Source organism: Bison bison, unplaced genomic scaffold (genome assembly GCF_000754665.1).
Source record: "Bison bison bison isolate TAMUID 2011002044 unplaced genomic scaffold, Bison_UMD1.0 scf7180017864211, whole genome shotgun sequence".
Classification (NCBI taxonomy): Eukaryota; Metazoa; Chordata; class Mammalia; order Artiodactyla; family Bovidae; genus Bison; species Bison bison.
The window spans coordinates 483,895-496,357 of NW_011494783.1; positions in this window are offsets into that span (position 1 = coordinate 483,895).

Sequence of the window (12,463 nt, forward strand, 5' to 3'; positions counted from 1 at the left end):
ATCCCAGGGCTGATCTCCTTCAGAATGGACTGGTTGGATCTCCTTGCAGTCCAAGGGACTCTCAAGAGTCTTCTCCAGCACCACAGTTCAAAAGCATCAATTCTTCGGTGCACAGCCTTCTTCACATTAGGAAGCATGACCACAAACAAAGTTAGTGGAGCTGATGGAATTCCAGTTGAGGTATTTCAAATGCCAAAAGATGATGCTGTTAAAGTGCTACACTCAATATGTCAGCAAATTTGGAAAACTCAGCAGTGGCCACAGGACTGGAAAAGGTCAGTTTTCATTTCAATCCCAAAGAAAGGCAATACCAAAGAATGTTCAAACTACCGCACAATTAAACTCATCTCACACACTAACAAAGTAATGCTCAAAATTCTCCAGGCCAGGCTTCAACAGTGTATGAACCGTTAACTTTCAGATGTTCAATCTGGATTTATAAAATGCAGAGGAACCAGAGATCGAATTGCCAACATCCATTGGATCATCAAAAAAGCAAGAGAGTTCCAAGAAAACATCTACTTTTGCTTTATTGACTACACCAAAGCCTTTAACTGTGTGGATCACAACAAACTGTGGAAAATTCTGAAAGAGATGGGAATACCAGACCACCTTACCTGCCTCCTGAGAAATCTGTATGCAGGTCAAGAAGCAACAGTTAGAACCAGACATGGAACAACAGACTGGCTCCAAATTGGGAAAAGAGTACATCAGGGCAGTATATTGTCACCCTGCTTATTAAACTTCTATGCAGAGTACACCATGTGAAATGCTGGGCTGGATGAAGCACAAGCTGAAATCAAGATTGCCAGGGGAAATATCAATAACTTCAGATATGCAGATGACACTACCCTTGTGGTAGAAAGTGAAGAGGAAATGAAGAGCCTCTTGATGAAAGTGAAAGAGGAGAGTGGAAAACCTAGCTTAAAACTCAACATTCAAAAAACTAAGATCATGGCATCTGGTCCCGTCACTTCATGGCAAATAGATGGGGAAACAATGGAAACAGTGATAGAGTATTTTGGGGGGCTCAAAAATCACTGCAGATGGTGACTGCAGCCATGAAATTAAAAGATACTTCCTCCTTGGAAGAAAAGCTATGACCAACCTAGACATTATACTTAAAAGCAGAGACATCACTTGGCCGACAAAGTTCTGTCTAGTCAAAGCAATGGTTTTTCCAGTAGTCACGTATTGATGTGAGAGTTGAACTATAAAGAAAGCTGAGCGCCAAAGAATTGATGCTTTTGAACGGTGGTGTTGGAGAAGACTCTTGAGAGTCCCTTGGACTTCAAGGAAATCCAACCAGTCCATCCTAAAGGAAATCAGTCCTGAAAATTCATTGGAAGAACTGATGTTGAAGCTGAAGCTCCAATACTTTGGCCACCTGATGTGAAGAACTGACTCCTTGGAAAAGACCCTGATGCTGGAAAAGATTGAAGGTAGAAGGAAAAGGGGATGACAGAGAATGAGATGGTTGGATGTCATCAACGACTCAATAGACATGAGTTTGAGCAAGCTCTGGGAGTTGGTGATGGATAGGAAAGCCTGGCATGCTCCAGTCCATGGGGTTCCAGAATCAGACACAACTGAGTGACTGAACTGAATTGAAAGAGAAAGTCTTTTTGTATGTCTTTCTCTTCTCATCAGGAAAGAATTTTCCAGAACTATTTCTTCTCAGCAGATTTTTCGTTGTATTCCATTGGCCAAATTGGGTCAAATAGCTATCTCTAAACAAACACTGAAAAAGAGGATGAAATTGAGAGCTTAATTTGTATCAGTTCCCTGTGACTCGGGGGTTTCCTTGGTGGCTCAGATGGTAAAGAATCCGCCTGCAATGCAGGAGACCCGGCTTCAATCCCTGGGTCGGGAAGCTCCCCTGGAGAAGGAAATGGCAACCCACTCCAGTATTCTTGCCTGGAGAATCCCATGGACAGAGGGAACTTGGTGGGCTACAGTCCACGGGGTTGCAGTGTCAGACACGACTTAATGACAAAGCACAGGCAGGCTTGTGACTCATTGAGGCCCCTTTCTCTGATAACTTCACCACCGAATACCTGAAGATCATTGCTAGGACAGCAAAAAGGGATAATTGCCATAGGGCAGACAACTGGCAGTATCTGCTAACCAGTTTCAGTTCTGAAGCAAACTTTCTTAAATCTTGAGTAAAAAATTGAAATGTGCTAATGTTCTCATCTTTCAGTTTTGATACTCTCTCAAAATAAGGCAGTATGGTTAGAGACCTAACAGCTACAATCTAAATACAATGAAGAATTATACTTATATCAAGAAGATTGATTTAAGAATTTTTGTAGTAAATTAAGCATTTTAGTTTCATAATAGATATTTTTGTAGTAAATTAAGCATTTTAGTTTCATAACAGATATTTTTGTAGTAAATTAAGCATTTTAGTTTCATAATAGATATTTTTCCTTCTGCTATATTAAATATATATATATACATGCAAGGGGAGCCTGGTGGGCTGCCATGTATGGGGTTGCACAGAGTCGGACACGACTAAAATGACTTAGCAGCAGCAGCAGCAGCATGCATATATATTAAAAAAGTATGAGGAACATGAACCAATTTTTATAAAAATAATTTCTCATTATCTGTTTACCTTTTTCTGTTTATATTTTTCTAAGACCAAAAGAAATGTAGGATTCTAGTAACCAAATGTGTGACTGATATGGTTGTAATTCTCTAAATTGCTTATTTTCATATTCAGAAAATATTCCCTTTACACATAAAAATGTCAAGTTACTGTTCTAAAATATCCTATGATTACATGGTGTTAAATTATTCATCCATCTGTCCTATTAGCCTGGAGTCTGTACATATTCATGAAGAAATCACTGAGATGCTGAGCTGTTAATCCTAATGGCTAGTTTAGGTGATCTGATATGGAACACTTTTAGATTTTTCCTTAGAACTTTTTAGAATTGCTTTATTTTGTATTATGGAGCTTATGTCCTTTTTACAATAAAAACATTACATTTTTTCCCCTAAAAGTGGGTGGAGAGAGAGAAAGGTAAAGAATGGTGGAGAATTTAAAGAAAGAAGGCAAGGTGGATGCAGCCTTCCTGTTTACTCCGAGGATGTGAGTCAGAGGAATGCAGGTTTTGGCTCTCTGAATCAGTGATGTCCCTTAATGCCTTAACCTAAAGGGTGCCTGATGTTAATGGTACATGATAAACACTTGATAAGGGTTAGCACCAACTCTGCAGCTTCTGAGTAAAGTGCAACACGGTGTGTGTTCCCATTAATCAGCCCAATGAAGGAGGAGAAATCCCTAAGACATCCATGGTTGTTAGAGCACCATGCTCTAACATGGGGGTTGAAGTGGGGGTTGAAGCAGCACCCCCACTTGAAGCCCATTCACCCACAGCACATCAGCCATGACAGCAAGTTTGACTAGAAAACCTTTTATTAAGCAATATTTTCTGTCACATGATTTTCTAAGCAAGAAGTATGGAGGGATTAAAGGCTTACAGCTGCAAGTAATAAAAGTGATGTTAACCAGTTCCCTACTTTTTCCCCCCTCTGCTTGGATTCTTTGTGCCAATGGCTAAGACTTTCCACACTTTACAAACCTCCTCAGCCACCTCTGATAATATACCCATCTCTGCAGAGATTCTATTTTCCTTCTGTCTGGATTGGATGCTTTCTAGGCACTTCATCTGCCTTTATTATGTGTTGTACTCCTTAGTATTTTAATCTCATATATATCTCTTTCCTGGTTTATTCCTTTGTTTTCATGGAGCACATCCTACAATAGCTTCCTCTGGTTAAAAAGGTGTTGCATGACAGAAGTTATGGTAAAAAGAGTCATCAACACTTATAATTTCTCATCATTTCTTATAACATTTATCTTTCTTCAAATACCCTATTGAAACAGTACATGCTAAAAGGACTTTAAAAATAAGAAAGAACTCAATCTTGTGTAGGGAGAATTTCTGTCTCAGAGATAGCAAAACAATAAAATGATATTTAGGTGCAGCTGTAGATATGTATTTAACTGTAATCTGAAAACACTTTTATCTCTAAATTGACTTTCATTTAATAGGTGTCCATTAATGGGTGTTCTTTAGAAGGAATGATGCTAAAGGTGAAACTCCAGTACTTTGGCCGCCTCATGCGAAGAGTTGACTCATTGGAAAAGACTCTGATCCTGGGAGGGATTGGGGGCAGGAGGAGAAGGGGACGACAGAGGATGAGATGGCTGGATCACTGACTCAATGGACATGAGTCTGAGTGAACTCTGGGAGTTGGTGATGGACAGGGAGGCCTGGAGTACTGCAATTCATGGGGTCGCAAAGAGTCAGACATGACTGAGCGACTGAACTCAACTGAACTGAACTGAATGACTGAGCCAATTATGCTTTATAATATTTATTCTTACTAAAATATAAAATATCGATGAATATGCTGCTGCTGCTGCTGCTAAGTCACTTCAGTCGTGTCCAACTCTGTGTGACCCCATAGACAGCAGCCCACCAGGCTTCCCCGTCCCTGGGATTCTCCAGGCAAGAAGACTGGAGTGGGTTGCCATTTCCTTCTCCAATGCATGAAAGTGAAAAGTGAAAGTGAAGTCTCTCAGTCGTGTCCGACTCTAGCGACCCCATGGACTGCAGCCTACCAGGCTCCTCTGTCCACAGGATTTTCCAGGCAAAAGTATTGGAGTGGGATGCCATTGCCTCCTCCGATTGATGAATATAAATATTAAATAAATACATGAAGTCTAAGACTTTTCAGAATAAATATTTTTTCCCTAGCCAATTCAAATATTAAGTAAAAAAAAAAAAAATGGAGACAGATGGTTATACCTTTTTGATTCCACAAAGCTACAATAACTGTCACCATACTGTCTTCATCAAAATAAATAACATTATAATTGTGCTCAGTCATGTCCAACTTTTTGCAACCCTATGGACTGTAGCCCACCAGGCTCCTCTTGTCCATGTTATTTTTCAGGCAAGAATACTGGAGCGGGTTGCCATTTCCCTCCTCCAGGGGATCTTCCCGACCTATTGATTCAAACCCATGTCTCTGTCTCCTGTATTGGCAAGCAGATTCTATACCACTAGCGCCACCTGGGAGGCTCTAAATTCAGAGGCTCTATCTGACTGTTGGTGAAGAAAGTTTGTTTTTCTGTAATAATCTGGCTTCACTTATAAAATAGAGGAAAGATAGATAGTACAATTACTAAAATGTAAAAAGAAATTAAACATAACCTTAAAGGATGCAATCAGTGTTTTTAGTAGACCAGAAAAAGGGAGTCCAATTTGGTCTGAGATAGTTGAAGAGGCTTCATGAGTGTTTTGAAGGATTAGTATTGTGTTTGGAGTCAAGTGGGTAATACAAGGATAAAATTGACTTGAAACAAGGAATAAGAATTTGAGAGCAGAAGTACTGGGGAATTTCCTGGGGCTTCCTTGGTGGCTCAGATAGTAAAGAATCTGCCTGCAATGTAGGAGACTGGGGTTCAATTCCTGGGTCAGGAAAATCCCCTGGAGTAGGAGATGGCAACCCACTCTGGTATTCTTGCCTGGAGAATCCATGGACAGAGGAGCCTGGAAGTCTACAGACCATGGGTTCACAAAGAGTCAGACACGACTGAGTGACTAACACTTTCACTTTCACTGGGGAGAAGTGCTTGAATGGATAGAGTGTGCATTAGAGAATAAGGAAGTAAGTAGACTGAGGCTTTACTGGACACACAAGATTACCAGAAGAAAAAAAAGATAACCCCAATTTGCCTCCTCTTAAATATGTTTTTGTCTGCTCTCTAATACATTAAATATATATCTTTTATGTTAAAGTGCTCCATCCAACCCAGTTTAAGAACTAAGACCCTCTAGAAAACTGAATTAAGATCAAAACCTAGAAAGTTAGGTCTGTAAGAGCTTTGTAATCATCAAACAGTATCACTTAGTGCATCAGAAGGAGGACAATTGAAAGAGACAGAGAGATTAAAAGAAAAGTGTAAATTTCAACTGTATGGCCTTAATCTGCAATGAAGAGATAAAAATGTAGCTCTAAAATCTAGAGATGTTTGAAAAGGAGGGCCAATTAAAGAAGGTTAAGGAGAGGTATAGCTAAGCTGCCAAGTCAAATATTTGAAAGTGATAAAAGTGCAGTGATTACTTGGCAATATTTTCTACATTGGGGATGACTGTCTCCCTGAGATGATGTCTTAACAGGGTCCATAGCACCCCTCCCATGAGAGATCGAGAAATCACAGCTTCTCCTTTATGAACAGGAGGAGTTAGAGGTAGAACTACTTTGAGTTTAACAACATAAGCATTGAGACAAATTAATGTATGACATGATCTTGACTTTTTTTTTTAAATTTTCTGAGCCGAGTCCAACATAGTAGAGTGACATCTGGGCCTCACTCAATCTCAGGAAAACACAAATACACACAAACAAATGCCAAACAAGACCCATGATAATCCAGTGGCATCCTGAAAGAACTAAATGAATAAACACGGGAAATGCTTTCACTGGCTCACTCACTGATGGGAAAGCAGCAGACACTTTAATTCTCTCCGGGGAGGATGTGAGTAGAGCTGAAACACAGGCTTCTGTCCCCTGATCATTATTCCTGTCTTTAGGGACGGGGTTGGGTCCAAATGATAGAAAAAGCCTTCACTTGCAGGAGCACGTCTATCATACAGGTCTGTGTCTGGGCTTCACCTCTCTAGGAGGCCCCCGTGGAGGAGAACAATCCTAGCCTGCCCTCCGTGTGAAGTCTCCTCTCAACCAGAGGCCATGTTGAAGAGGACAGCACAGATTCCACACGGTAAGAGGGTTTATTAGTCATGAGAAAGCTTGGCAGGTGGAAACAGGAAAGGGAGAATGAATGAAACCACTGCCTTCAGGTGTTAGAGACTCAAAGCCTTCCCCGTGTTCTAAGCCTAACTTTAGACTGTGGTCCTGAGGGTATTTCTAGGGACCCCTACCTAGCGCCATTGCGCTTCCTTTGTGCTCAGCTGGTAAAGAATCTGCCCACAATGCAGGAGACCTGGGTTCGATCCCTGGGTTGGGAAGATGCCCTGGAGAAGGGAAAGGTTCCCCACTCCAGTATTCTGGCCTGGAGAATTCCATGGACTGAATAGTCCACAGGGTTGCAAAGAGTAGGACAGGGCTGAGCAACCTTCACTTTTGCTCATGTTACCTAGCACCATGCTGTGGCCTTGATGCCTCTGACCTTCCAGGATGCCTGTCCATGTCCCTTCATCATCCTTCTGAGGCAGCTCCTGGGTTTGTCACGACTGTGTCAGACAAGAGGGGTAGGCTCCATGTAGGACAGGATCTGGCTAAAGGGCTACAGAGGGCATCGGAGGACACATGGCCCATGCGCCTCTTCTCCACAGAAAACATCCTGAAGGCAGAGGCCAGTGGTTCGCTTACCCAGTGTCTCCTGGCATATAGATTCTGTTCCTTATTTCAACAGAGAAGTGTTATGATCTCTAACCTGCCTCTTTATGAAATTAGATCCAGAATTCACTCTCCAATATTGACTTCCACTCCTTATAGTAAATATTTAAATGCTAAGGTGGCTTATAACTTTTCAAACATCCTATGAGTTAAGGTTTATCTACCCCAATTTGCAGCTGCAGAAATGAAAGGACAGAGAGGAACAAAGAGATCACCAACCTAGCCTACAACAAAGCCAGGACTTGAACCCATGCAGCCAGGACCGGAGTCCGTGTCTGCTTTTTTTTTTTTTTTAAACTAGCTACTCATGAAGATTAAGCTGTGTTGACGTTACTAACAGAGAGAGTAACTAATATCTGGGTAATTGTGAAAACTGGACAAATCTCTACTTCCTCAGTGCTTTGGCTTTGACAACCCCAAGGCACATATTCTGAGAGAGTGATCAACAGAAACATTTAATTTGAGTCAGTGTGGTATTCTAAATTATGCCCCACTTTCTTTCATAAGATTTACTTTCTCTCACATTGGTATTTTGGCATAGCAGAACTGCAGTTTAACTATTAAAACCCGCATTTTCTTCTTCAATCCAGAAGTGAGGTTACTTTCAAGGATTCTTCTATTTTTTTAAATCTATTCTAAGTTTAATTATAAAAATCATAATATAAAAAATTAATAGAAATAAGAGTAAAGCGATGTGTTTTCTATTTAAAATAAAAAATAACCAAAACAAGCAAGATAAATATGAAAGAATGTACATACCATAATTTTGTTGCCTCTTTATATTTGATTTATATTCCCAGTGATTTTATATTCTCTTGGAATTGTGGTCCCTTTAATACAATTAGTAAAAGCTAACATTTATTTCTGGCTTCCCTGGTGACTCAGTGGGTAAGAATTCACCTGCAATGCAGGAGACACATGTTCGATCCCTGGGTCAGGAAGATCCCCTGGAGAAGGAAACGGTAACCCACTCCAGTATTCTTGCATGGCAAATACCAAGGATAAGGGAGCCTGGTCAGCTACAGTCCTTGGGGTCACAAAAGAATCAGACATGACTTAACAACTAAACCACCATCACCCAACATTTATTTAACTCCTACTGTGTACCTGCTTAACAGTATTTATTCTTATATCAGTCCCTTAGACCTTGCTGTCACCATCTTCCAGATGAAAACAATGATGCTGAGAATCAGTGACTCAGGCTCAGTGGTCCCCCTGCAGAGAGGGCAGTGGTGGGCTGACCAGTGCTGCTGGCCCTGCTCTTTTCACCCCTTTTCAAGGATTTTGCTCTTTTCAGTTCCTGCTGATTTTCATGCTATGGAAGAACAGAGCGATGTATCCATGAGACTTTTTGCATCATTCTGTGCATTGACGACTTTTCCTTAAGGGACAGCAAGATGGACACTTTTTAAAGGCATCTTCATTTCAGGTGTTTGTATCTCTATTTTATCTGTCACAGGCTTTCTCTCACAGGAAAAAAACTCTATAGATTCTTGAACTGTGAAATTCAAAATGCAAAACCATACCAATATTTAAAGGGAGAAAAATCAATTTCACCTTACGTTACATTTTTCTACTTTTCTTGTCCTGACAAACGAGTTGGTCAACAACTATTGTGTGTAGACAGCCACCATGGCAGTGCTGTTGCCTCCTGACTTTCCTATAAAACTGAGAAGCGCACTTGACATCGGTGGTTTGTCTAAATTTCACACCTGATGAAAAATGTTGTGTCATAATTCGTTCTATTTGTCTCCTTATTTGTTGCTGCCTCTTGAAAATAGGTTTCTTCTAAGATAATAATTTCTTTAAAATTTCTCTTGCCAAAAATATTGCATGTACAACTGTAATTTCAGATTGTTTGAATTACCAACTTGGATTCGTCCAACAATTCTAATCATTTGGGAAAGGGAGGCTAATGACTTGCCTATCCCTGTGTCTGCTACCTTAGGTCCCTGGTCTGGGTACAGTAGGAGCACAGATGCTCACAACACAGCTGAGCCCGCTGGGCTTTTCCCCTGTTGCTCTCCCAGGACCCATCACAGGCCCACACAGGCTTCCCTGGCCCAGAGCCTGACTCAGCCTGTCTGTCCTTCAAGTTCTTACTCACACTTCCCCTGCCGTAGGCCTCCCATGACTGATTCAAACACTCTCCTTGGAAAGAAATACACAGTTTCCTGTGTATTTATTAGCCCTAACACCTGAATATGAGACTATTTCTGAAGTAATTTTTTAAATTTTGATTATTATTTTTGTTCCTTCTTATTCAAAATGAACCTTAAAAAAAAATATCACAAGAAGTTCATCCTGCAGGCGTCCCAGAGATTAAGAGCTCCGAAACCCTCCTCTTCAGCTTGAATCAGTGAGAGCAATCCGCACAGTACTTGGTGTCTCCCCAAAGTGCCATATTCCATCCTGTCATTACATTTGTATTGTCCAGGGACTTCCCTGGCAGTCCAGTGGTTAAAACTCTGCATTTCCACTGCAGGGGGCCCAGGTTCAATCCCTAGTCAGGGAACTAAGATACCACATCCTGCAATGCTCAACAGAGCAGTCCAAAGATTTTTAAAATTTGTATTGTCCTGGAAATTGGCAGTTTCCCATTTCATATTTCCTAATGGGACTTGGACTGTGAAGAAAGTTGAGCGCCAAAGAATTGATGCTTTTGAATTGTGGTGTTGGAGAAGACTCTTGACAGTCCCTTGGACTGCAAGGAGATCCAACCAGTCCATTCTAAAGGAGATCAGTCCTGGGTGTTCTTTGGAAGGAATGATGCTAAAGTTGAAACTCCAATACTTTGGCCACCTCATGCGAAGAGTTGACTCATTGGAAAAGACTCTGATGCTGGGAGGGATTGGGGGCAGGAGGAGAAGGGGATGACAGAGGATGAGATGGCTGGATGGCATCACCAACTCGATGGACGTGAGTTTGAGTGAACTCCGGGAGTTGGTGACGGACAGGGACGCCTGGCGTGCTGTGATTCATGGGATTGCAAAGAGTTGGACATGACTGAGCTACTGAACTGAACTGAACTGAATGGGACTAATTCAACTAGAATATATATCCTTTGATTATGCTCTGTATGTGTGAATTTTAAAATAAATCTGTTAAGAAGAAGCCAAACAATTTCTATCAGCTCAAATAAGATCAATTCCATAACAGCTCAATGACTTGGTAAGATATTTTATTGACTATAATTTGCTGCTATTTGGGAAACTCTAGTCAAGTGAATACTCATAACTTTGGAAATTAGTGTAAGAGAAACACCAAATCTGTGTAGGCGTAGACACAGAAGTTCACATGCAGGAGGGTAAATGTCTCTGAAATTTGCAATTTTATAGCACTCTGATCAAATGTGTCTTCTAGTGAGCATATTGGTTAATCCCAGGAATATAAATAAGAGGCGTTCACAGAGGCAAACCCTGGCCTGTGTCATTCGAGTGGTATGCAGGGAAAGTGGAGGCTTTCATGAGTCCATCTGAAATACATGGTCCCTCTAGCAAGTAGTTTGATACTAAGTGACTTTTTCTAAGTAATTGATATAAAAATTCCTGGACTAGAGGACTGCTAAATTCCCTGTAACTTCTCATTCTGAATTTACATGTATTGGTTTTATTATTGTTTTCAATGTTTTGGTTTCTAAATCTGAAATCCCCAGAAGCTACCTTACAGATAAAAAGGGCATTGAAATCTACTTTGCATGACAAAGGTCACTTTCTTTGATCTGTGCAACAACAAAACTTAGCTTTGTCTGTGCTCCTCCTCATAATTGGTTGATGTTGCAATAATTTTCAAGCTGATTTATTATCTATTTCTCCTTTTATTCAATAGAAGATCTTGATCTTTTTCTCTATTTGGACAATTCAGGAAAAAAAATCTCTAAAGAAAAATGAGATTGAGATTTTCAGTTTCCCCTTTCTTGCCAAAAGTTAACTATATCATAATGTTATGACTTATTCCTCCCTTTTGAAGCTCTAAGAAAATCTACTCAAACTTGAGATTTTGGTTATACTTGGTATTAGCTGTTTTCAGCAGGAATAATGTACAACTTTAGCCTTATATTGTTATTGTTGTTGTTCAGTCACTAAGTCATGTCTGACTCTTTGTGACCCCATGGACCACAGCACGCCAGGCTCCTCTGCGTTCATTGTCTTCCAGAGTTTGCTCAAATTCATGTTCATTGCATCGGTGATGCTATCTATCTCATCCTCTGCTGCTTTCTTTTCCTTTTCCTTCAGTCTTTCTCAGCATCAGGATCTTTTCCAATGAGTAAGTTCTTCACATCAGGTGGGCAGAGAGTTAGAGCTTCAGCTTCAGCATCAGTTCTTCCAAAGAATATTCAGGGATGATTTCCTTTAGGATGGACTGGTTTGATTCCCTTGCTGTCCAAGGGACTCTCAAGAGTCTTCTCCAGCACCACAGTTCAAAAGCATCCATTCTTCAGCACTCAGCCTTCTTTTTGATCCAACTCTCACATTCATACATGACTACTGGAAAAACTATAGCTTTGACTATACCGATCTATATTGGCAAAGTGATATATTTGCTTTTTAATACATTGTCTAAATTTGTCATAGCTTTCCTTCCAAGGAGCAATCAATTGTCTTTTAACTTCATGGCTGCAGTCACCATTTGCAGAGATTTTGGAGCCCAAGAAGAGAAAATCTGTCACTGCTTCCACTTTTTCCCCTTCTACTTGCCATAAAGTGATAAGACCAAATGCCTTGATCTTAGTTTTTTGAGTGTTGAGCTTTAAGCCAGCTTTTTCACTCTCCTCATTTACCCTCATAAAGAAGCTTTTTAGTTTCTCTTCACTTTCTGTCTTCAGAGTGATATCATCTGCATATCTGAACTTGTTGATATTTCTCCCAGAAATCTTATTTCCAGCTTGTGAGTCATCGAGCCTGGCATTTCACCTGATGTATTCCTCATAGATGTTAAATAAGCAAGACAGAATATATAGCCTTGATGTACTCCTTTCCCAATTTTGAATCAGTCAGTTGATCCATGTAAGGTTCTAACT